This window comes from Typopeltis vanoorti, chromosome 13 (assembly GCF_054136105.1).
Source record: "Typopeltis vanoorti isolate ZY-2024b chromosome 13, IOZ_Tvanoo_1.0, whole genome shotgun sequence".
Lineage (NCBI taxonomy): Eukaryota > Metazoa > Arthropoda > Arachnida > Uropygi > Thelyphonidae > Typopeltis > Typopeltis vanoorti.
The window spans coordinates 88,638,128-88,662,967 of NC_143561.1; the positions used below are offsets into that span (position 1 = coordinate 88,638,128).

The 24,840-nt window shown below is 37.0% G+C and overlaps 1 long non-coding RNA gene across 1 annotated transcript in view; it reads left to right on the forward strand.

Annotated features, from left to right (window-relative positions):
* Positions 1–300: 300 nt before the first annotated feature.
* LOC150100345 (uncharacterized) overlaps positions 301–24,840 on the forward strand; it is a 162,042-nt gene continuing 137,502 nt past the window's right edge. The window contains exon 1 of the long non-coding RNA XR_016549303.1: positions 301–362. This is a non-coding gene — a long non-coding RNA (uncharacterized LOC150100345). The remainder of the gene's footprint in view (positions 363–24,840) is intronic.

Consider the following 24,840-nt stretch of genomic DNA (forward strand, 5'->3'; position numbering starts at 1 on the left):
AAAAGTATACAAGGTGGAATACTAACAATCTATTGTTAGTATTCCACCTTGTATTTTATTTATTCAATGAATACTAATAATCTATGGTGGAATACTAACAATCTATTGTTAGTATTCCACCTTGTATTTTATTTATTCAATGAATACTAATAATCTATGGTGGAATACTAACAATCTATTGTTAGTATTCCACCTTGCATATATTATTCAATGAACCTTTTGTTTTTGATAATGACTAACATCAGTACCAGAAAATGCTTGAAATAACTAGCTCTACATTTATAAACTTTTTTCCCACTTAGTGTTTTGCAAGTGTTTGTCAAATACATCTCGCGCCCGTTTTACAAGTGCCAATGCTCAAGGTATGTACGTATTTCAGTTGTAAATTTGTTTACCATTCGCAGTTGTTAGCCGTGGTAGGTATGACTTATCCGAAAAAAAATATTCCAAGGGAAAGTTGCACGTAACTTGGTGATTTTGAACATCATAAGCAAAACATAGGGCGATTTTGTTATTATTTACAAACACGTCATATGGGGCAAAAAGTTATCAAAGCAGGAAATCCAACAGGCATATCTGTTATAACCGACTCTAAATTTAGCCAAAGTCTGGCCACTCACCATTTCATTCGACAATACATTTTACTCACCATCCCCCCCCCTCCAAAAAAAAATTATGCTCAGTTCTTTGATGCCCACATCTTTACACTGCTTATAGATGACCTCAGGTTCCCATTGTTTTCCTCTCTTCCCATTGAAAAATATCTGAAGTATATCCATTTAGTAAGTTCCTCGTAACAATTTGTCTCACTCATATAACCTTATCCACCTACTTACCAAACCCGTAAATTACATACCCTCAAGTTATAACTAGAATTCCGTTAACCTGATGACTTATTAGGTTATCTACATCTGAACCTTTTCCCAATCTTGCTTATTTCAAGAAAAATAATAAGAGTTAAATAAATAAAATCCAGGCAACCAGAATCTCTGCAGAGTAGTCTGAATTTCAGATTTGGTCTAATCAACGCCTTCTAAATTAGATCACCTTATTTTCTTGTCAGTTTTATTCGTTGTTTTTATCATTTTTGCAACAAGCCTTTTGAACTTTAATTATTTAACCACCATTCTCCTCGCCGATTTGTTATTATACAGCGTTCCGAGTTCTAAAACTTGCAATTATTAATGTTGAACTACGATTTATTCCCACTTGTCTGTCCACCAGCCAGTCATTTAAAATCATTAAGAAGCACCAAATGTTCATCAGCATTATTCTTAATAGTTGTGTCCAATTTTGCATTTGCAAACAAATATCCTCTTGTGCACCACTTGCAGTATCATTAACATAGAGGTTAAACAGCAGTGGTTCCAAGATAGTCCAGTAGGGCTCTCTCTTGGGACCTCTTCCTTCTCAGAGATAATTCATCTATATACCGCACCTTCATATATACACTGCTTAGAAAGACGACATTATAGTGCAAGGAAGAAAGAGCTATGCATCGCCCACCTTAATAAGATGTAGGTCCTTTCCCTGCAGCGACTGCAACAAACCTACGGGGCATATTTTCCACAAAAGTACGATAGCGATAAATGGGAATTTTTTTTATCATTCTTCTTGTAGGTATATAATGGTCCTGGAGGTTCTAAACTATTGTGGGGAGGACATCATCTGACGCCCTATCCCCCCCCCCCCACACACACACATATACAGATGTTGAATAGGGTTGAGATCAGGATTCTGTGGAGGCCAGTCAAGTGTGGTGACGTGCATGTCCACAAACCACGCAGTTACAGCAGTCTAATGATGACATGGTACATTGCCTTGCTTGAAGAGACAATGGTCAGTTCCATAGAAAAGCCACAATGCAAGAAGCATTGCATTGTCATATTCAGATTGCTTTGTTCATGCAATGTTCAGATTCCTTTCGGAGTTCAGTGTTCGTGACACCACAGCGGTTCAAGGACAAATCAGGAAAAAAACAAGACCATACCAGTTATGCACTTGAGTAAGAGACGTTCACAGCTTTCCAAGCTTCCACGTGCTACTGTACACGCTCTTTGCACCACTGAAGATGACGCTTCATGTTGATTCGGGTAATGTAGGGCTTGTATATGGCGATCTTACCATGGAAACCCATGTTGTGAGCCTCGGATGTTTTTGTGCATATTCGTGTTCCAGTCAATGCTCGGAGCTCCGCACGCGCCGACGAATGGTGATTTTTTTTTTTAATCTTTCGTAGCACCCTACGATTACTTTCGGTGATTCGTCCACTGCCGGTAGCATTGCAATTGACTCCCTGCCATTCCTTCTCAGTATAGTATCACTGATTGTTGACCTGGGATGGCCCAATTTGTCGATCAGATAGCCTTGCAACATACCACCCTTCAAACTCCCTCTTCCCTGAGACAGCATGTACAAGTACATCACTGATATATTATTTTAGAACTCAGGACCGGCCAAGACGTCTATAGACGGCAAAGTTATCATGGATGCGAAGTGCATATTAAAATTGTAACACCATTGATATTACAGTGAAATATATGATGGATACTAAGCGTATGAGGATACGTATTTGATCCATAATGGCCGGTAAGGTGGTTAAATCATGAGTTATTTATGACTTCATTTTATCTGTCTCAGAGAAAAGTGTGGTCTGTGTGTTCGTGTATGTGCCGAAATACAAACAGAAAAAGAGGGTGGAAAATTCGGCATTTCTGGCTTCGAGTTTTGCCTTCGCAGCCCAGGTTCGCTCAGAATTCCCACTTCGTCAAATAGATAGAGGAAAACGAATTAAAAAGAAGAACAAAAAGACTGCTGATATTCAAATAAACAGAAGAACAAACTGAATCTTGTGCTTAGCTTGATCTAATTTGCAGATGGGGCGCACTACTGTTTTACAAAACCGGTTATGCCTAAAATCTTTTTCCAAGGTGAGGAAGCTGAAAAGAAAGTGAGAAAACGTACTAATACTAGTATTATATAACTTCCGTAGGGGATCAGATATGTCCCTTTGCTGGGTCTTCCAAACGATACTTTCTGTAATGTGGACATGTAAAGTTTAGTATCCTTGCTCAACAGAAGAGCGAAAGAAACAAAACTTCATCGACTGTGGATCTTGGAATTTGTGAAGCCTTGTCTACATTTATCCAGATTTTTTGCGCAAGTGGACAATCATGAATAAAATGCCTGTGCGTTTCTATAGAACCACATACCTGCAAATGGGTTTGCTTGCTTTTATATGTTTCCATTGAACTGGTATTTTTCGATGCCCGATTCTCCAAGACAGTTCGTCTAGATGGATAACAACTCTTGCTAGATTTTCGAATTAAAGATCCACGTTAGCTCCTAGATCGGGCAGTTGATGATCACGATGGTCAAAAATTATCCAGTATCTCTTTTTCTTTGGCAGTGATTATGCTGATAACATTTTGTGAGATTTGTTTTATCACTGTGCAGATTTTCTGGTAATCTGGCACGGTTTCAGTGCAAGGTTTTCTATAGTTATGGGAAATAAAAAAGGTAGTGAAAAACCTAACATTGCATAACATATTTGCTTGGATGGTCAGAGGACAAGACTGTTTATTACAACCTTATGAGTACTAAACAAGTTATCATTATGGGGTACTTTTATAATTATCCAATCCTTGATTGGGTGGAAGAGGAATTTATTGATTTGTTTTGAGACAAGTTTCACAAGCAGCGTATGAAAGAAGGAATTGGAGGTCACAGAGGGGTAGCTTTTGTTCATAGCGTCAGAAGGGATATCTGTGACGTTCACTACCAGTTAGTTAGTGACGGTGATCATGCCATGCTTTTTTTTGTTTTTGGGGAGTATCTAATCATATTGATGTTCCGATTGAACAGGTTACTTGCTGAAACACAAAGCTGGAAATTATGATCAACTCCACAATGCATGGGAATCTTTGAAAAAGGTACTTAAATGAGGCGGTATCTGAATGTATCCCTAGTGTTCGAAGAATAAATATTCGTAGGTTGGGAGTGAAATGGTTGTCCAACCTTATTAAGCAAGAAATCCTCAAGAAGAAGACGATGTGGAAAGAATATTGTGAGAATAAGAGTGAGAGGAATTATGAAATATATAATATAAAGCTCAGGCCAGAAAAGTAACGAGTGTTGTGAGGAAAGCTACATCGGAGTATGAAAAGAAATGGGCCATGCAAGCTAAAGGCAATCCAAAAGAATTTTTTCATTATGCCACAAGTAAAAGAAAGAACGAATGAATGAATGGTACTCTAGTATCGGAAGCTAATGAGATTGTTCAATTAATGAGTGCTCACTTTGCAGCTTATGAAAGAAAGAATTACACCAACATTATCACAATTGCTATGTTGGATGAAGTGTTAGAGGTACATGAAAATAAGATCCAAGAGCTGTTGAATAACCTGGATAAGAATTTGCCAATAGGAACAAATGGAATATCAGCGCCTTTGCTAAAGAAATGTTCAGTCGAATTGGCTAGGCCTTTCACATGTTTGTATAACTTGAGTCTCAGCTCAGGAATTGTTCCGCAGGAATGGAAGGAATGTATGATAGTTCCACTGTACAAGGATGATGCAAAAACTGATGTATATCTACCCTTCAGTATCTCTGGTGTGTTAGTGAAGGTTTTAGATAAGTTGATAGGAACTCGCTTACAAAAATGGGAAGACAAACTATACTCTATAAGTAACAGTACGGGTTTACTAAAGGAAGGACTTGTTTTAGCAATTTGCTCATGTTTTATGACAAAAGGGAATGGATAAATTGTAATAATGTTGGATTTTGCTAAAGCATGTAATAAAATACCACACGAAAGGTTGTTGCATAAACTGGGTGATATGGGATTGGTTATTTGTTATATGAAATGTGGCAGCGGGGACATCCATGGAAGTTAAGTTTCTGTGCAGTCAAGAAAGGTTTAAGAGCTCGGTTTTTTCTTACAGAGCAGTGAATCAGTGGAATAGTTTGCCTTTAGGGGGTATTGAGTGCATCTAGTGTGAGTGATTTAAGGCAGTAATAATAAATTTAGTTTAATCCTTTATCCAAGTGAGAGCAAACAAAGTTTGCACCAGAAAATATCTTCGTGACTGAATATGGTGTTGTACTATCCTACCTGGGTAAGTAGTACAACACCAGGCACCTCGCAGCATGGGAGATACTGGGATAGGAGTGTTGGTAGTTTGTTCCACCTTTGCTACGAGTTGCCTGGTGTTGTACTACTTACCCAGGTAAGATAGTACAACATCATATTCACTCCTGAAGATATTTTCAGGCGCACACTTTGTTTGCTCTCACTTGGATAAAGGATTAAACTAAATTTATTATACTCTAACCAAGTGAAAAATAAACTTTCAAGATTTAGGGCAGTGTATGCCAGCGTTTTTTGGAACATGCCCCCCTCCCCCCAGCATAATCGTCAGCCAAGTTCTGAAAAAGTATAATATAAATAGGTAATTTAAATAAAAAAAAAAGAACATAGGTAAATCTGTGTTTAATTTGACTTTCTTCAATGAATATAAATTTTATATTACACTTTGTATATTCTAAAGCATAAATCGAACTGAACTCGGGAATATAAAATCGAAGTTAATGTGATCCTTGAGCTTGATGTCTGCTGCAAAGAGTTTTTATTTGAGGTACTAATGTAGTCAATTTTAATCTCAAATCCTCACGGTTTGTGATACCCAGATGATTTTTTTTTCAGTAACAAGTCATTTACAGCAGCGCTTCCCCAAACTGTGGGCCGTAGGTTTTTTTTGAGGGGGGGGGGGTGAAATAATGAAAACAAATTTAAAATGTTTTAAGACTAAGTAGATTTTTTTATTTTTAAAGAATCAGCCCAAGGCTATCAGTAATTAAAAATCAGCTAACGCCTTTTTATTCCCGTATACAGGGGTAAGCGAGGCCATTTAGCCCTATCTAACTTTTGGAGACTGAGTGGGCAGTTCAATCTCCACTGGTACCAATCAGAGATAGATGGATAAACGTATTTAACTTTTATTATTTCTTTTTTGTTATTTTCTATATTTTAATGGAAAAATTCACACATTGGTGTTGTTTCACAAACTTTGCTTCCGGCGTATTTCGGCGCTTAATGAATATTAGTAAATATTGCTTATTCATATGTTTCATTTCAAAGCAGTGGTTAATTGTATTTACTTCGAATGCTCTCCAGGGAAGCTCCAAATCTTTCTGTCCCTTTCATCATGCGTTCGTAATCAGGGACTGTTGATATTGACTTTATATACATATCAAAACTCGTTTTATATTATCACTGTCATCCGAGCTAGTTTTCTGTTACCAATAAAAGTTTCGCATATACTTCACACATGAAAAAAAGCTTAAACAAGTTCATGTGGGGAGATAGTAACTCAGCTTGCAGTGGTAAACAACACCCCTCCCTAACAGCCACTATACTGCAGAGGCAATAAAAACAAGTACTTTTATTATGCCAGTGAATAAGGTATGAGGAGTCTGTGTAATATATTTCTCAACAAATAGTGCAATTAGAGACAACTGGGATAAAAACACTAATTAATGAATCACATGTCCCCTCATACAGAAACTATGCTGTATGGAAACAAAACCATATGTTGCATGGGCAAACACAATATCTAACTAAAAACTATTGTTATTAATTAGATGTGTGAGTTCGATTTCCCAAGGCAGCAATAAAATTCAACCGAACGTGTTAAAATTCGTAAAAGTGTTAAAACTAAGTAATATATATATATACATATGTATATATATAATGAATGTTATGGCAGTTTCACATATGGAATTCGGTTGAAGAGAGTTAGCATTTCAACTCAATTATCAGCTATGCTTTTATCTTTCGGTTGCGCGATCTTTTGTTAATACCGCACCAATCATATGCACATTTTAATAACTTTGCTGTCTGTTTCGCGTTAGGCTTAATTACCGTGAAGGGAGAAAAGTCACAAAAGAGAAAAATGTTCCAGATCCGGGGATTCCCTTATTCAGTAATATTCACTAATTTCATGTTATGTCTGTGGTGTGCCAGGTATCGGTAAGTGGTGATATTATTTGATCTATTCTACGTTAAAAAATTTAACCCTGAGATGGATAAGTGGCTGATAAAAAAATAAAACAAAAATCCCGCGAACAATCAGAAGAAACAGAAACAAACTCAAAAAAAAAAAAAAAAAAAAAAAAAAAAAAAAAAAAAAGGACAGTATTGTATATTTTGCCAGAACAGCCCGCATCGTCTTCAGAACCAAACGGTAAGAGGAAAAAAAATGTAATATATGCATTTGATTTTTGCAATATTCACAATGTATGTTTTGTATTGAATATAAATACAATAAATATTATAATAATATATTTCTCTATTACGATTTTTTTACGAGGGGGCCGTGAAATATTTAATTTTTTGTAAAGGAGGCCCTGACATCCAGAAGTTTGGGAAGCACTGATTTACAGCACTTAAAGCCACAATCAGCTAAATATGACGACGAGAAGGGCAACGGTAATTTTTTGCAAAACTAGTTGAATTTCAATTTATCAAAAACAATTTATCGCCGACAATGTTCATTTTTTGACTATATCGGTGATGAGGTGACGAATGGAACATCATTTTCTAATTGTCCCCCAAAAGATTCAAATTGCCCACGTTGGGAAACACTGATTTAAGGGAAGGTATGACAGCTGATGTGGATGATTTATGGCTTCTCAAGGACTCATCTCAGTTGAGTCCTTGACTCCCTGGATGTCTCAGATGATGATGGTAATAATACAATAGCATGTCTGGCTGAGTAGAATTGGCGTCTACACTCCACGGCAACCTAGGTTCAAATCTAGTCGCGGATTAGAGGAACATTTTCTTAGCTTTTGTTCGATCGGTTCCCGAGTTAGTCGATCTGTGGCACGGTCAAGCAGATTTTTTCTCCAAGGAACTCAGTTTCCCCCCCCCCCCGCAAACTGAAGAAAATCGACTGTAGACCCCACACTATCTCAAACAATAAATATAGTGTTAGGATTAGAGAACCACGAGATGGCGGCACTTGTTAGCCACCTCTCTTCACCGGATGTTGTTAGTGATATTCTTGGGCCAGCTATTTCTAATTGGGCTCTGGTGGTGATTGAACTGTTCCCCCTCAGTCTCTAAAAAGTTAGAGCTAAATAATAATATTTGGTTAACCGATCAAGTGTTGATCAATATTTTATTAATTAAGTTAGAGCTAAAACGGCCGCTTCTATTCCCCTGTAACGGAACCAAAGATGTTAGCGTTTTTTTTTTTTTTTATTTTAATAATCATACTGCAATACTAGTGCAGCACCTCTTTATTTGTTAGATGATAAAGGTACTGCAGCTCTATAAACATCAAGAAGTCGACCACTTCTTGATGTTTATAGTTCCAGAAGAAGGATAACAATGCCTTATATAATGCTTTTTCATCGGTATCTGAATTACATGTAATAATGCAGGCAACGCGTTAACTTGAACAATTGTGATTCTCGCAGCGAACGAACTTGTCCCATTCTCTATTCTTTTAGGGACGATTTCGTTATAGTTCCTTTTAGGATGTGCCACGTCATAGACATGGCACATCCTAAAAGGGTATTCTTAAGATTTCGATAGTCCCTCTTGCGCGATCAGTCCCATAGGTAGACCGCTAACGTCCCATTTTTCGATAGTAAGTAGTTTTGTCTTTGAATGATTGACATCCAGTGCGCTGTTCTCCCCAGGTAGAACGCGGAAAAGAGTAGCGATAGGATAATTATCTCTCAGTGTGCAAACTAGATCATCGGCATATGCAACGATTTTGCAGTCCACTGGTGTTTTTGTAAGGAATTCCTTTTATTTCAATAGTTTTGTTAATTTGCATTATCAAAGGTTCCACTATTAATGTGGAGAAGAGAGGAGCAGCCTTGCCGAACTGCTTTACCCAGCGTTATAGGATCTGATATATGGCCATTAATTAATAGGCTAGTCTGAGCGTTCTCATAAATATTTTTAATAAGTTGCATCAAGTCGCACCTACTTCCACTAGTTTTAAAGTCATTTTTCTACCAGGAAAGTCGTACATCACCGTGCTGATAATTACACGACGTGTAGAGATCTTGAGCCTGTTATTTATGATCCGTGTAAGTCAGTGGTGTAGCTAGGGCTTTTGCCGCCCGGGGCGATCCCTGAGTTTGTCGCCCCTCTCAATACACACCAAAAATATTATATGTCATACTAAAAAGTCAAAACGACGTATAGGGAAATAAATTAAAACACAATGTTTATTTTTGAAGTAAAACTTTAATTTCAACATTCTAAAATGTTATATTTATTGCTTTTCTGTTAGCAAAATCATCGATGACATTGGCGAATCTATTTCATAGTAATGTAGGTAATTCTTAATCAATTTTATTTAAAAAAAACTCCTCTCACAACTAGCAACATTTATAGCAATCGTGAGGAAAATACGCAGCAGTATTACAATATTTGGAACTGAGTTCTCGAGACTGTATTTTAGAATTGACTGTAAAAGTTCAAAAAGGTTCAAAGTGCCCCCCCCCCCCATCTAGCTACGCCACTGATGTAAGTAATTTGCACTCAGTGTTAACGAGATAATCGTGAAATCTCTACCCCCACCCCTCTTTTTTTTTCTTTTTCTTTTTTTTTTTGTGTATAAATGCGATATAACTTCTACAGAATTCTGAACTTAAAAAATTCTACTGTAAGGCCATAGGTCTGAGCACTTTCCAATTCTTGCACTCTTTAAGAACTTACTTGAGCTCCGCTTACACTATTTTAGCATCATGTAGCACGTGAAGATGCGATGGCATCGATGGAATATTTACTGTTCCCGGTTGAAAGGATTCCTGTTTATTGGTGAAGCTTCTTTAAAATGCTTAGAAAATACTTCTGAAATGTTCGCTGTATATTCTACTGTATTCCCGTCCATGATAATTCTGTTAATGGTTCTGTCTTCTGTTGTTCTCAAAAATTTCCTATGAAATACCTCTGCTGGAGCGTCCGTACTCCTAAATTTAAACCTGACCTTGAAAATTTGTTCTGATGCATAAGTGCAGGATAGGGTATTCTTGTGTTTTATTGTTTATGTACCACTAAGTTCTTTCGAGAGTCTGCAGAGTTTTTCTCTCCGCTTCTCAGTTCTTTAAGTTTTCATTTACAGCTTCTTTGAAGCTAAGCCAGTTTTCCCATCTCCTGTCCGTATGCAAATACCGTTTGTAGAACTATGATTTTTCTTGAAAAATAACAAGATTGGAGTTCACTCTCCACGGTCCGGGTTTATTGTTCGCTGTACCTGCAGGATTTAATTTTAGAAGCGCCACACGGTGATCCGACACTTGTCTCTGATCAGGCAGTAAAATGTCTTATATCGGTAACTTGTTATGTAGGTTAGAAGAAACGTACACGCGATCTATCCTCGTGCCTATCGGTCGGATGAACTACGTGGCGGCGCACATATGTGAATTTCTGATTATCCAAATATTAAGATGTTGATGGTCTGAAGACGCTCAGGATTTCCGTTGATTTTGTCTAGCGCACCGTCCTCTATCTACACAGTTCCAGTCTCGGGCAGAAATGATGTAGTGCGCTCCGTAAGGGTACTTGGGTAGATCGAGTCGGACCGTTTGGTGCGTTTTCCGTTAGCAGCCTTATCGTCTAGTAGCTATACATCCAATCTACCGCTAACATTCTGGCTTCTGTGTCTTTTTGTAAGTTATAAAAATTTCCTAAAATCGGAGATCTGTTTAATATATCCATTATTCCCTTACTCCTCGGGCAGCCGAAACTCCAGAAAGAGAAAAGGTTGAGCCGAAAATTCTTTAATGTTTTTGTATCTAGAAAAATGCGTTTTTTGAAGAAATAAAATCTGGATGTTGTACAAGAGCATGATTTTCCAAATCTGATCCTGCTTTTTTACTGGATAGAAACCCTTTTACTTAAGAGTAATGACTAATTGAAGCAATCATTTAGTGTTTTATTTTATGCTGTAGTTCATTCTTGTAATGCTTCGAATAAGGCCTGTTGTTTCTCTTCTATGCTGTCTAGCTTGATACAGAAAGCGAGTTCTTGTAAGTGCCTATATGCCATCTTCCCCCTATTTGAAATTCGTGAGAGCCTTGTTGACCGTACCTGGCACTTCTGATAACCATCTTTCGGCTCTTAATTCTGGTTGTTTTACTCTTTGTAGAACGGACTGTAAAGACATCAAATAAACTAAAATTGAATTGTCTGTTTTGCTTTTTTTTCCTTCTTGTTTTTATGCTGCTTCATTCATTTATCTAATTTTTCTTTTACAACTCCTTTTTGCTGAATTATTCACATAATCCATATCCGCACTCGAGAATTCGGAAAGTGGAAGACCAATACTACTAATAACTTTCTCTATTACCGTATTTACTGCTTTAGTTGACGAGCTACCTGCTCCCCGCCATCTCACTGCGTCATTTGCTGCTTTCATCGCGTTATTAGCATAGTCCGTTTTTACTCCCGACTATTCTGAGTGGGGAAGGGCAAGACGATATATAATGTCTATTTCAGCATTTAATTCTTCTGGAAGAGCGGCAACTACCTCACCTCCTTCCAATCGGCGAATATTTCTCTGCGTTGTTATGAGATTCTGGCTCGTTATCTGGAAGCATTGCGTTATTTTATCTTTACTAGTGGAGGGCGGTGCGACCAAGTTTTCGTAGCTGGCCTCTTTTTAGGATTGGATTTTTTTTTAACTAGTGTCTAACTCAAGGTTTCCCAAACTGTGTTCCGCGAGAAATTCTCCTGGAATTTGTCATTTTAGTTTTCTAAGCATTTTTCTTGAATAAATATTTTATAGTGGAAATATTCTGAGGATAATAATATTTGAATATGTCGAAAAGCTCAGACCCAGAACGCCTAATAATATCTGTGTATCGTTAATTTTCACACATCGAAACCTTTCAACATCAACATTTGGGAAAGGGAATACCGCTGTTTATGACCGATCATAAAAATTGCCTGCAAGCGGATTACAACAATGGGTGGCGTATCCTCTGTTCTCAACACTGAAAGAAATAATATCTGTTGCAAATGTTAGTGACCAATCAGCAAGGAAGTATAAAGAAAATTTTTCCACTAAAATTGAAGATCAAGGTAGTCTGTATCCGGTTCTGAAATCTAGTAATACTGAATACTTTCTTCGCAAGTTCGTATTGTAGGGTGAAAGTTTCGAAACCGTAGTGCCGTAATTTTTTAAAAGTAATAGGCCTGCAGATTGAAATTTTAATATGAATAAGAGACAAGGGACTTTGTTTAATTTTGGTATTAAGAAATCTCTTATTGAAGGTGTTTGTGACGCAACAGATAGTGAGATATTCACTACCAGCCTACAAACCGATCTCCAGAATGTAAAAAAGGAGGGGAAAACTACCAGCACACAGCAGGAAAAGTCTGCATTCACTCGTAAGTACTTATAATATTATAAATTTTTGGTGATCAGAATGGGATATGTCAATTAAAACCAGCAGAAATTAATTAAATGTTTGTTTAATTGATGTTTAATTATTAATTAATAATAAAAATCAGCTAAAGTAATTATTAATTAATACATTACAAAATAACCAAGGTGTTCCGTCGTATGAATAGTTTGGGAAATGCTGGAATGGATGGATTGTGCCACCAATCTCTCTGCCGCTGTTCTCATGGGACATATTAACTTTATGTGAAGTAGTATCACACCGCATAGACATAACATAGTACTCTGTACTATGTTACGGCCTAGATTGCTGAACATCGTGCTTCATCTCAACCGGAGCTAAGATGTTCAGTAGACCCGCACCTTAAACACTGTCTGTGCACTCCTGGATAATTTAACAAAATACGGGCATCACCCATGTTCACTAAGTTGGGTTCAGGCACTTTCATGTTCATGATGACTGTTATTTCTCCTGACTTAAAACTAAGATTTTCAAAAGTATTCCTGCGAATTTCTTTCATTGTACTATTCTGCTAATGATGGTTTAATTACTTCGTGCGGGAATCTCTCTATTTTGATGGACTTGATTGTGCTTCCCCTCATAAACATCTTAAGTAGTTCATTATTAAAGAAAAAGACTTGTAATAGTAAATCTCTTGTTTGTGTATCTTGCGTAACTATCAGGAATCTTCCATTATTATACGGGGCAAAGCCATAAATTTTTTTCTATTTCAGTGTCTATAAGCATTTGTGCCACCTTCTTAGCGCACACTTCTCTTTTACTTCAAACCCAAGTGTTATTTCTCTGAGGAATGAATGAACTCATTTCTATCCTATCAATTATGAAGTAAAAATAAAGTAAAAGAATGTCTGTCATCTCTAGAGACCACCAGCAAGATGAAATAAATAAAATAAATACCGTACCAACAGCAAGATGCTATTTAAAAAAATTTTTTTATTGATCTCTCAAATATTTGCATATATACAATTATCATCTTGGGTAACATTCAGTATATTATTTTACAAGGTTCAGCACTAAGTGCTACATATAATGAAATTTCAATAATAATGATGATAACATAGTTTTTTTGCTATCTTTTAAAATAACAATCGCAGTAATAATTTATAATTATATAGTTCAGAGTTATACACGTTATATAATATTACATGTAGTTTACTATTTTTTTTCCTTCAGAGTTTGAGAAAGAGTGATTATACAACAGTATTTACACATATGCAATTAAAATATTATATTTCGTATTTCTCACAAACATACAATGTAAACTCATTATTTACATATTTTTTTAATAATAAGAATAATTTATTACATTATTTTTTTCATGTTACATAGTAATATTATATTAATGATATTATCACATAATAATCAGTATCTTCTTTATTGTTATGAATTTACTGACTGTTTTGTTACATTTCTGCATTTGATTATAAGGATAAGTGTAGATAGGTGAGGCAAGTTAATTCCACCTACTTCGAAGCTTGGGTTAGCTTTTATGAAGAGCGTGGGATTTAGTCTTCACTATTTATGTGGTTTACTGTTTATTCATGGGCTGTAGGCATTAGATGCTGGTGATTTGTGATGTGTATGTTTTGTTAATGGTGTATTAACTTTGTTGGTATATTTTCCAGAGTTCGTTTTTTAATGTTCTGTAGTTATCTATGTGTTTTAAATTTCTTGGTAGGTTGTTGAGTTCGTTGGTATCTGATGTGATCTCACAGAAGAGCCGTATGAGTTGTTGAAGGGTGTAGGGATGTAGAGAGTTGTTGTAGGTCGTGTTATACGATAGGTCTCTGTTGTTTCGATAGGTGATGTTGAAGTAATTCCTTGTAATATCATGTAGTGTTTCAGGTTTTTAATGCTCAGGATTCTATGTGTCGGTCAGATATTGGTTGTTACGTGTAAGGTGTCCAAATCACTGATACAATTTTCCTGTGTAATGTTTCTAATTTTGTTAGGTGACTGTTTGATGTGTTTGCATAGACTGTTATACCATATCTGAGTAGGGATTCGCAGATACCGTGATATAGGAGTATGTTGGATGGAATAATGTCTTTTATTGGAAGAGTTTTGCTGCGATGATCCGGAGTTTGGTATGTAGGTATTCTATATGTTTTGTCCATTTAAGGTAGCAATCTATATAGAGACCAAGGTATTTTGCATGTGTTACAGGTTTGATTTCGGGACATTTGCAGGTATTTTTGTTGTTAATGCAGCGGTATGTGTGACAGTGTATCGATAGTGGTGCAGGGCCATGATTCTTGGGTTGTGTATTATCAACATCTGTGTTTTGTTGGAAGTATGTTGTGATTTCATTTAGGTCTTGTGCTTTGCAGAGAGCTGTGCGGATTGCTAGTAGTGCGGTGTCATCTGCGTGCTGAAATATTTGACTTATGCCATGTTATGAACATCATTAATGTATATGTTGAATAGTGTGCCTTGAGGAACACCGTGTTTTGTTTGTATACCCCGACTGTGACATGTACCTATTTTTGTTACTTATGTTTTGTTTGAGAGGTAGTTCCTGAACCATGTACGCAGTGTTCCTCTTATACCTATTGAGTATAGTTTGGTGAGTAGTATGTCATGTTCAAGCATATCAAATGCTTTCGTTAAGTCAAGCAGTGTAAGGATGGTGTACTTGTTTTTGTCGAGAGCTTTGTTTATTGTGTCGGCGATGTCTTCTAATAAAGTGATGGTGCTTTGTTTTCTGAAAGCCGTATTGGTTTTGTGAGATGATGTTGTACTTCTGAAAATAGTTCTGTAGTCTGGTGTGCGTTATTTTTTCTAGAATTTGAGATGACTGGTAGGGTAGCTAGTGGTCGGTAGCTCAGAGTATCGTTTCTTTTACCGTGTTTGTATATTGGCGTAATTATTGCAGTTTTTATATGCTATTCCTCTTACATTCCAGTTTGCTATGTGTATTATATTTTGTCGTTTCCATTTTTGTTTTACCTTTTCCATTCCAGGGTCGTTTCCTATAGATTCAATCCGATTATCTTTTTCTGTCAGCTTACTAGTAGAATTATGTTCTCCCTGTCAGGGGACTAGCCTGACGATGGAATAGTTCAGTGGTAGGGCTGCTACCTTAAGGCTTCTAAACTAGCCTTCTTCCGAATTTAAACCCATAGGAGGAATAGGGTATGTTGAAGGAGGAAAGAGTAGATTACAGAAGAATTACAGTATGGTTTATAGAGAGGGCATAGTTAAATGAAAAGACCCCATGGCCCTCGAGTACTCTAATAGCATAGGGGTCATAAAATAAGAAGAGTTGGCTAATAAGGCCTTATAGAAAAGATGAAAGTAAGTGGATCTTCCTCAAAGTAGTAGGAGAGGAAATAGATCCAGCTAGGGATTCATGGGAGTACCGCTTTCCTTACAATCAAGATGATTGTCCCTTATGGCCCTGTTGGTCCACGAGTCCTTATTCAGTATATTCGGACCATCCCACCATATACGCACGCACACACACATGGTGGGCTCCCCTATCCGCCACCCAGTGGACGCGCTAAAAATAAAAAATATAAATGGATGGAACACGTTCAAAGAATGAAAACAGAAAGATTACCAAACCTAGCCTTAAAATATAAGCCATTAGGAAAAAGAAAACCAGGACGGCCTCTTAAACGATTCAACGATGACTTCTAAGGCCGGAACAGGCCATGCTAGGCCTAAATCCTTGATATGCATGATGATGATTGCAGTTTTTAGTTGTGGAATAATGCCTGTGTCGAATATTATGTTCACAAGTCTCAAAAGTATTGGATTTATGTAAGTATTGAAAGTGATAGTGCTAGCAACATTAATATCAAAATGAACGATAAGCGGACTGTAATGAGCTGGGAGCATCATATTCCTCCAGTTTATAGTGGCTACAAACACGTGACTGGTTACATGGCATGATGCATTTTGTCCATGGGGGATGAGTGTCCATTGACATCCTTCGAAGCAGTCTGTGTATATACAAGGCGTGTTAAAGAAAAACTATTGAACTTTTGCTAAAAGACTTTATTGATCATTTTACAACATTTTAAGCACCTTCAAAGTAGCCCTTCTACTGACGATACACCGTTTCTTCCATTGTTCGAATGCTTCCTGGAACGCAGTCTCTTATCGTATTTTCCCGAATCTCGCCACCTGACCACATAGTACAAATTCATAATGGACAATGCCTTAACAAACAAAAAACACCAATCACCTTGATTTGTGACCGACTCATCCATCGACGCTTAACCCACTTATAGCACTGCGTTCGGCTCATACAGTCCCACTTCGTATGCAGGGGCGCGCGGGCTATATGTGCAATGTATGCGACGCACACAGGCGCCAGGATAGTAAAGGCGCCAAAGAGGAGGAAATACTAAAAAAAAAAAAAAAAAAAAAAAAAAAAAAAAAAAAAAAAAAAAGGGTGGGGGGGGGTATAGGGGCGCCAACTAAAGTTTTTCACACAGGCGCCGGACACTACTGGCGCGCCCCTGCCCATATGCTTGGTTAAGCAGTTGAAATATCTCTGTAAAATTTTTAACAAGTTTGCTGCAAATTTTCACACACATGCACACGTTGTTTTTCAAGTTCTTTTATTGTCACTAATCCGACGAACAGCTTGACTTAAACAGATGTAACTCGAATAATGCTCATCACAGAACGGAGGTAAATGGCAGTTTGTTGTCAAAACCTGCCGCTAGGTGCTCAGTAGGCTTGGCACCCTATTTAAAAAGTTCGGTTTTTTTTTTTTTTTTTTAACACGCCTCGTGTATGTATGTATATATATTCAGTTAACCCTTGAACAACGCGGGGTTTAGGGGAGCAGACTCCCCCCCCCCGTTGTTCGAAAATTCGCGTATAATTTTTTGACTCCCTAAAAGCTTAACTACTAATAGCCTACTGTTGACTGGAAGCCTTACATATTACCGATAACATAAATTTTGTATAATATGTATATATATTTGCAATAAAGTAAGCCTTTTTCTTCTTTCTTTTTCCCTCTTTTACCTTGCGGTGTCGAGGGTTTTCTGTTCATTTAATCGTAACCGTACACTATGTCTGTAGGCGCGTTGAGTTCTCAAGGCTGGTTTGTCTGCTTGCGGGATGAAACACTCAAGATAAACTGTGGGAAAAACCCCTACAGTCCACGCCCAAGACTGGTCTATGTCTGAGAAAGATCATAAGCTACTTACATCTTTTCGATTCATGGGAATCGAACCCAGGACACTCCTTTTCCAGGCATATGGTTGGGAAGCTCATAGCCATCGGCTAACAGTGTAGATATATACAGGGTGTCCCAAAATTCGCGCAAGAAGTAATTTTGATATAAAACACAGGTTTTTAATTAAAAATTGTAATTTCTTATTGATTCATAAAGTATACAGTATAGGGTTATGCAGGGAATAGCATATCGTGTAAATGGCCTCCACGGCTTTGCTGGCACATACGCACTCTTTTGTCGAAATTTTGCATGACCGTTTTGCATAAATGTGGCTGAATTTCGTTGATACAGCGCTGAATTTCCCCCTTCAAGGCGTGGGTGGTCGTGGGCTTGTTGGCATAAACCTTAGACTTCAAAAAACCCCAAAGAAAAAAGTCCAACGGCGTTAAGTCACATGATCTGGGCGGCCAATTCTGATCACCAAAACGGGAAATTACACGACCAGGAAATGACTCATGCAGTAATTGAATTGTTTCTCGGGCTGTATGGCATGTGGCACCGTCTTGTTGAAACCACGTCGTCCACACCCATATCTTGCAATTTAGGCACAAAAAACTGGATTATCATGTCGCGATAGCGAGCACCATTAACTGTTATTGCCTTACCAGCCGCATTTTCGAAGAAGAATGGACTGATGATGCCTCCAGCCCAAAATCCGCACCAAACAGTGACACGTTGTGGATGCATTTGTTTCTCAACAACCACTCGTGGATTTTCTGAACCCCAAATGCGACAATTTTGTCGATTAACGAAGCCATCAAGATGAAAATGAGCCTCATCGCTGAAGATGATTTTGTTCGAAAAATAAGCATCCACTTGTTGTTGTTGTTCCATAATCCATTCAACGAACTCTCTTCGCTGTGTGTAGTCAGTAGGCTTCAGTTCTTGAGTCAATTGAACTTTGTAAGCATAAAGATGCAAATCTTTCGTGAGAATACGCTGTAGAGAGCTTCTCGAAATGCCCAATTCAAGACCACGGTGCCGAATTGATGTTCCTGGACTCTCAGCAACACTCTCACGAACTGCTTCGATGTTTTCTGTTGAACGACTTGTTGAAGGACGGCCAGAGTATATAAGATCACTAATTGATCCAGTTTCCTTTAATTTTTTAATTAACCTTTTCACAGTTGAAGTGAAATCACTATTCCGACCATATTTCGTACGAAAATTGCGAAATGTAGCTGCCAAACCTTCATTATTTTTAAAATATTGCTCAACAATGAAAATGCGTTGTTCTTTCGTATAGCGCTCCATTTTTAATAACCCAGAACTGTCAGCTGTCACGCTGTCTTTTTTTTTTCTCGTTGGCAACACTTTACCGCACGAATGGTGCTAAATTTAAATCTTGCGTGAATTTTGGGACACCCTCTATATATATATATACAGGGTGTTCGGGATAAATTTGACATATTTATAATTAATTATATTTTTCCGTAAGTTACATGTATTAACACACACTTCTCTTCATTTAAAAGTTTGGACCCTTCTTCATTCATATACAAGATGTCAGAAAGGATGGATAGCTGGAACCCACCTGAATCATGGAAGAGAATAACTTGTATCATGATGATTCGTGCCCGCCATCAAAATAAGGATATTACGACTGCTGCCCAATGCTCCCTGAATACAGTAAAAACAATCAGGCATGAACTAGAGACTTGCAATGGTGACTACGAGGATGTAGCAAGAAGAAAGATCCCTAGCAGACGATCTGATTGCGTTCGTACAGCAGAATTCCTCGCAAATCTGCAGGAACAGGTGTTGAAGAACCCTGGCATTGGAATTCGGGCTTTGTTCGTGGAGTTGCTAACTGTAGTCAAGCCCTGGATAACAAGGGTAGCCAATGGTAGGCCGTATGTATGGCAGCAGGATTCGGCCCCTTGCCACACCTCTGGGAAAAGTCAAAAATGGTTGTCTGAAAATTTCTACGACTTCACCAGTCCAAATGTTTGGCCTCCAAACTCCCCAAACCTTAACCCCATGGATTATTCTGTATGGGGCGCAGTTGAAAAAGACACCAATCGCACTTCCAGTAATACAAAAGCCCAGTTAATGGATAAAATTAAAACAGTTTTTGCGGCCCTTCCCAGGGAGACTGTAGCATCAGCTTGTTCGAGGTTCCGAAGCAGAATTGAAGCTGTGATCGATGCTAATGGTGGTTATTTTGAGTAAATCTTGTTGATAGTATTGTAATTAACTCTGCCTGTAATGTTTTTTTGTCAATTCATTAAATTTAATAGATACAAAGAAGATTTTCTTTTTCCTTACGAAACTGTCAAATTTATCCCGAACACCCTGTGTATATATATATATATATATATATATATATATATCCACAGTGAAAAAAAAACATTTACAGTACTGTATTTATCGATACCGCAAGTTTATCGTCTGTTTACAAGATAAATGGTATATTTGTCATGTATATATAATGGAAAAAAAACAGTTCGAGAATCGTCGTTTCCAATAAAAAAAAATATTCGATAAATGCAGATACAATTTTCATATCCTTCAGAAGCAGGATAGTGAAGGTTTTCACCTTCACAAACAAAGGATTAGAGGTGTTGGACCTACATCAATATTGTCTTGCAAAACACTGTAGATGCTATATACGTATTAGTAATACTAGACACCAAAAATGAAAAGATAATGTGAAAAAGAAATTTATATTTATTTACAGGTATAAAGATTTATGCATTGATAACGAAGCAGCAGCAGATTGCTTTATGGTAGCCTAATGCAGTCGATACGATCGCTTCGCGGTAGCCTAGCTTATACACTAATGAATGAATCGTTATAAAATTATTTTATGCTAATTAACAACAGTTAATTTTATGCAGTTATAATTTAATACTGCATCTTTACGTTTGTTTACATTTCTTTCGACTGCGAACGATTGTATAGTCTAACTGTGCGTAAGTTTTGATAAATTTTAACTTTTTACAATAGATTTATGCATATTTTATGGTAGTGAATGATAGAATAGACTATTTAAAATCTTTCAGATGAACGCGTAGCCTAGAAATATCGAAAAACTTAAGAAAAATTGTTATGCAACTTTCTCTGTATGATGAAATTTTATTTTATCTGCGATTTTATTATGTAATTATATTATAATAATATGTATATTATATGAATGCACATGTGTATATAATGAAAATGCATTACATAAATTTTTGTAATGCATATTACAAAATATGTAATATGTAATGCATATTACATATTACCTGGATGAACTGTTGCTCTTAGGTTACACATATGATTATTCAACACATTGTACTATTATAGGAAGCTTATAGATAAAAAATAAAATAAAAAACAGTTAGGTTTTTCAATATTTCTAGGCTACGCGGTTCGTCTGCAAGGTTTTTAAATTGTCGCATTCTCCAAAATTTCCAATATATTTATTCAAAAAAAACCTGCGTATAAGTGGATCCGCAGTTCAAACCGGGCGTTCTTCAAGGATTACACACACACACACACACACACAGGAAAACCTCGCTTCACGCGAATTCAATATGTGCGATTGAGTGAAATGATACTATTTCCCCGCTTTAAGCGAGTGATTAATCAGTTAACGCGATTTTTTTACGTTACGCAAAATTCTTTGGCGCCAATCTGTAGGGAGCGGAAAAGCTGGAAGTTATTAAGAGACATGAAAGTGGCACTAGTAATACAATGACCGTGCAAGACCTAGGATACAGCGAATCTACAGTTTGGACTACATTAAATAACAGCAAAGAATTCAAAGAAGGAAAGTTGCTACTGGTTCTCTAAGCACGCAAATCAAACGAAATAGAATCCATTTAATGATCGAGATGGAGCGTCTTCTATCACTCGGGATTGAGGATTATAACCAAAAAAGAATATCTCTTAGTACAGGGAAGGCAAAAGCTCTCAATATTTTTAGCTCATTGAAAGAGACCAAATTTCAAGAAGCTTTACTGCGAGTTTAGGATGATTTGACCGTTTTAAAAATCGAGCTGAACTGCGTAACGTAAGAATAACTGGGGAATCTGCTAGTGCTGATAAAGATTCTGCGGTCAAGTTTCCTGAAGAATTGCAGAGGATAATTAAGGGGGGGGGGTGATCAAGACGATCGGCAAATATTCAGCGTCGACAAAATTCGTCTCTTTTGTAAGCGTATGCCAACTAAAACTGAAGCAACTCAATCAGGATACAAAGTATGTAAGATTTTTTATTTTTACGCTTTTATTAGGAGACAATGCATAGGCTTTGAACTCGAGCCTATGTTACTTTATCGTGCGCAAAACCCAACATCTAACATTATTGAAGAAATCAGCACAATTAGAAAAGAACTTGGATTTAATGAACTGGATAATGAAGATGTCAGAAACTTGCTCGATTCCCAGTAAGAACAGCGTGCATATGAAGAAGAAATGTTACGACTAAGAAGCTAACTGCAAAACAACCAACTTGAGCTAGTTTTCAATCACATTGAGTATGCTAAGGAAATTTTATTTGATGCTGATATGGAAAGAAGCTTTGAAGTCAGCCGAAATCTTGATAAAGCGATCGACAGCTGTCGCAAATTGCAATGCAAGATGAAAAAGCCGAGCACGATTCAAACATCTTTACTTTTTTTTTATATAAAAAAAGTAGTTCAATCAAATGTTTAGAAATTAAATAAAAATTTAAGCAATTGATTTTTATTAACTTTAATGATTTTATTCCCTAATATAGCTTATACTGTGATTGCAGGCGTAAACTTCTGTGGCTAATTGGTTCAAAAGATATATTTCGGTGATTACACCATATTTTTATTATTCAGTTATACAAAATACTGAACTAATAGTTCCCGACAAGTTTCGTAAATCGTAGGATTTACATCTTCAGGGGGTAAATAGTATAACTTAAAGTTTAAACAAGAGAATTAATAAATACAAATCATAACCGTCTGTCTTTTCATAAAACTCACATAACAGAATGCAGATATATAACGTTATTGACGTTGAACAATACTGGACGATGTCACGTGTTCTTGTTCTCGTTCATACAGTCAGAGCTCAGATTGAGGTAGATTTTTTATTAGAGCTGACCACACTTGATCAAGAATTAAACCTTGATTTTTATCGCATTGGGTTGGGTTTTTTAGCATATTAGCAGCTTCTTTAAATTTTCTTATTATATAACTGTTGTTTTCAATGTATGACATCGTCGTTTTTTGCCAGAGTACATCGTGTCCAGTGGAAGTGGTATGGAAAGCAAGACCCGTTTTTTGCCAGAGTACATCGTGTCCAGTGGAAGTGGTATGGAAAGCAAGACCCGTTTTTTGTTCTCTTTTGTATTGTACTTGTTTTCTTTTGTTTTGTATTGTATCTTAAAAAACCAGGAGTCTGCAAAATCCATTGTTCTTGCGGGGTTTGTTACGTAGGACGACATGAAGATCTGGAGAAATACGTGGCTATTGTACGTCTTTTTGGCTGAACACCAAAAAAGACGTACAATACAAAGGAGAACAAAAAACGGGTCTTGCTTTCCATACCACTTCCACTGGACACGATGTACTCTGGCAAAAAACGACGATGTCATACATTGAAAACAACAGTTATATAATAAGAAAATTTAAAGAAGCTGCTAATATGCTAAAAAAAAACCCAACCCAATGCAATAAAAATCAAGGTTTAATTCTCGATCAAGTGTGGTCAGCTCTAATAAAAAATCTACCTCAATCTGAGCTTGGACTGTATGAACGAGAACAAGAACACATGACATCGTCCAGTATTGTTCAACGTCAATAACGTTTTATATCTGCATTGTTATTTGAGTTTATGAACAGCCAGACGGTTCCTGAAGATATAAATTCTGCGATTTATGAAACTTGTCGGGAACTATTATTTCAGTATTTTGTATAACTGAATAATAAAAAATGTGGTGTAATCACCGAAATATATTTTTTTTTATACTGCGATTTTTTTTTCTTTTCAAATTTAATTTGAAACTATTTTTTACTATTGTTTATTCTATTCGCTTAACACGATGTCGCTTAGCGCGCATTAATTGATTCATTAATTTATCGCGTTACTGAGGTTTTCCCGTGTGTGTGTGTGTGTGTGTGTGTGTGTGTGTGTGTGTGTATATTATATATATATACACACACACGCTGTGATTTTATTTTTTTCAAATTTACTTTGAAACTATTGTTTATTCTATTCGCTTAGCGGGCATTAATTGATTCATTAATTTATCCCGTTACCGAGGTTTTCCCGTGTGTGTGTATGTATGTATGTATATATATATATATACACACACAGACATCCTCTGTCATAAAATAACCCGAACTTTTGATAGAAAATAAAACAGGCCAATTATAATTATTCAAATCATTTATTTTAATCAATATACTCTCCCTCAGGTTCGATATAGCGTTTGGCACGGTCAATTAATTCGTTAAAAGAGTTTTTTATATAGGTTTTTGGGATACTGCTGAGGGTCGTGATTATTGCCGCTTGAACGTTTTCAATAGTGTATCGCTTTCCTTTCATCGGGAAATGAAGTCAAAGGGTGCTAAATCAGGTGAATACGGCGAGTGATCCAACACACAAACTTGGTTTATGCTCAAAAACTGTCTCAGTGCTCGAACGAGGAAATGGTGCATTATCGCGCAAAACTGACAGCTGCCTGCATCACGATATTCATGCCGTACGCGACGAATTCTCGCTATCAATCGCTTCAACAAAACTCACCATTGACAATTTGGCCAGGCGGAACAAATTCTTTGTGGATAATACCCTTGGAATCGTAGAAACAAATCAGCATTGTCTTTACTTTTGACTTCTCCAAGCGATTTTTTTTTTTTTTTTCGGATGCCCCTCTTCTGGTGGTCTCCACTCAGCACTCTGGCGCTTTGTTTCGGGTTCATACTCAAAATACCACGTTTCGTCACAGTAACAATCGTTTCAAGGAAGTTCGAGTCCTTACGAGCGGTTTTAATGAGGTACTTGCAGTGTTCAATTCGATACATTTTTCGGTCGTCGATCAACTTGTGGGGAACAAATCGCGAATTCAATTTACGAAGGCCCAAACTCTCGGTCAAAATGTTGTGCACAGTTGATTTTGGAATCCCCATTTCATCTTCAATCAATCTTACGGACGATTTCGGGTTTTCTTTAACGAAATCACGCACTTTTTGGATGTTAACTTCGCTCAGTCCAGTTTTTGGACGG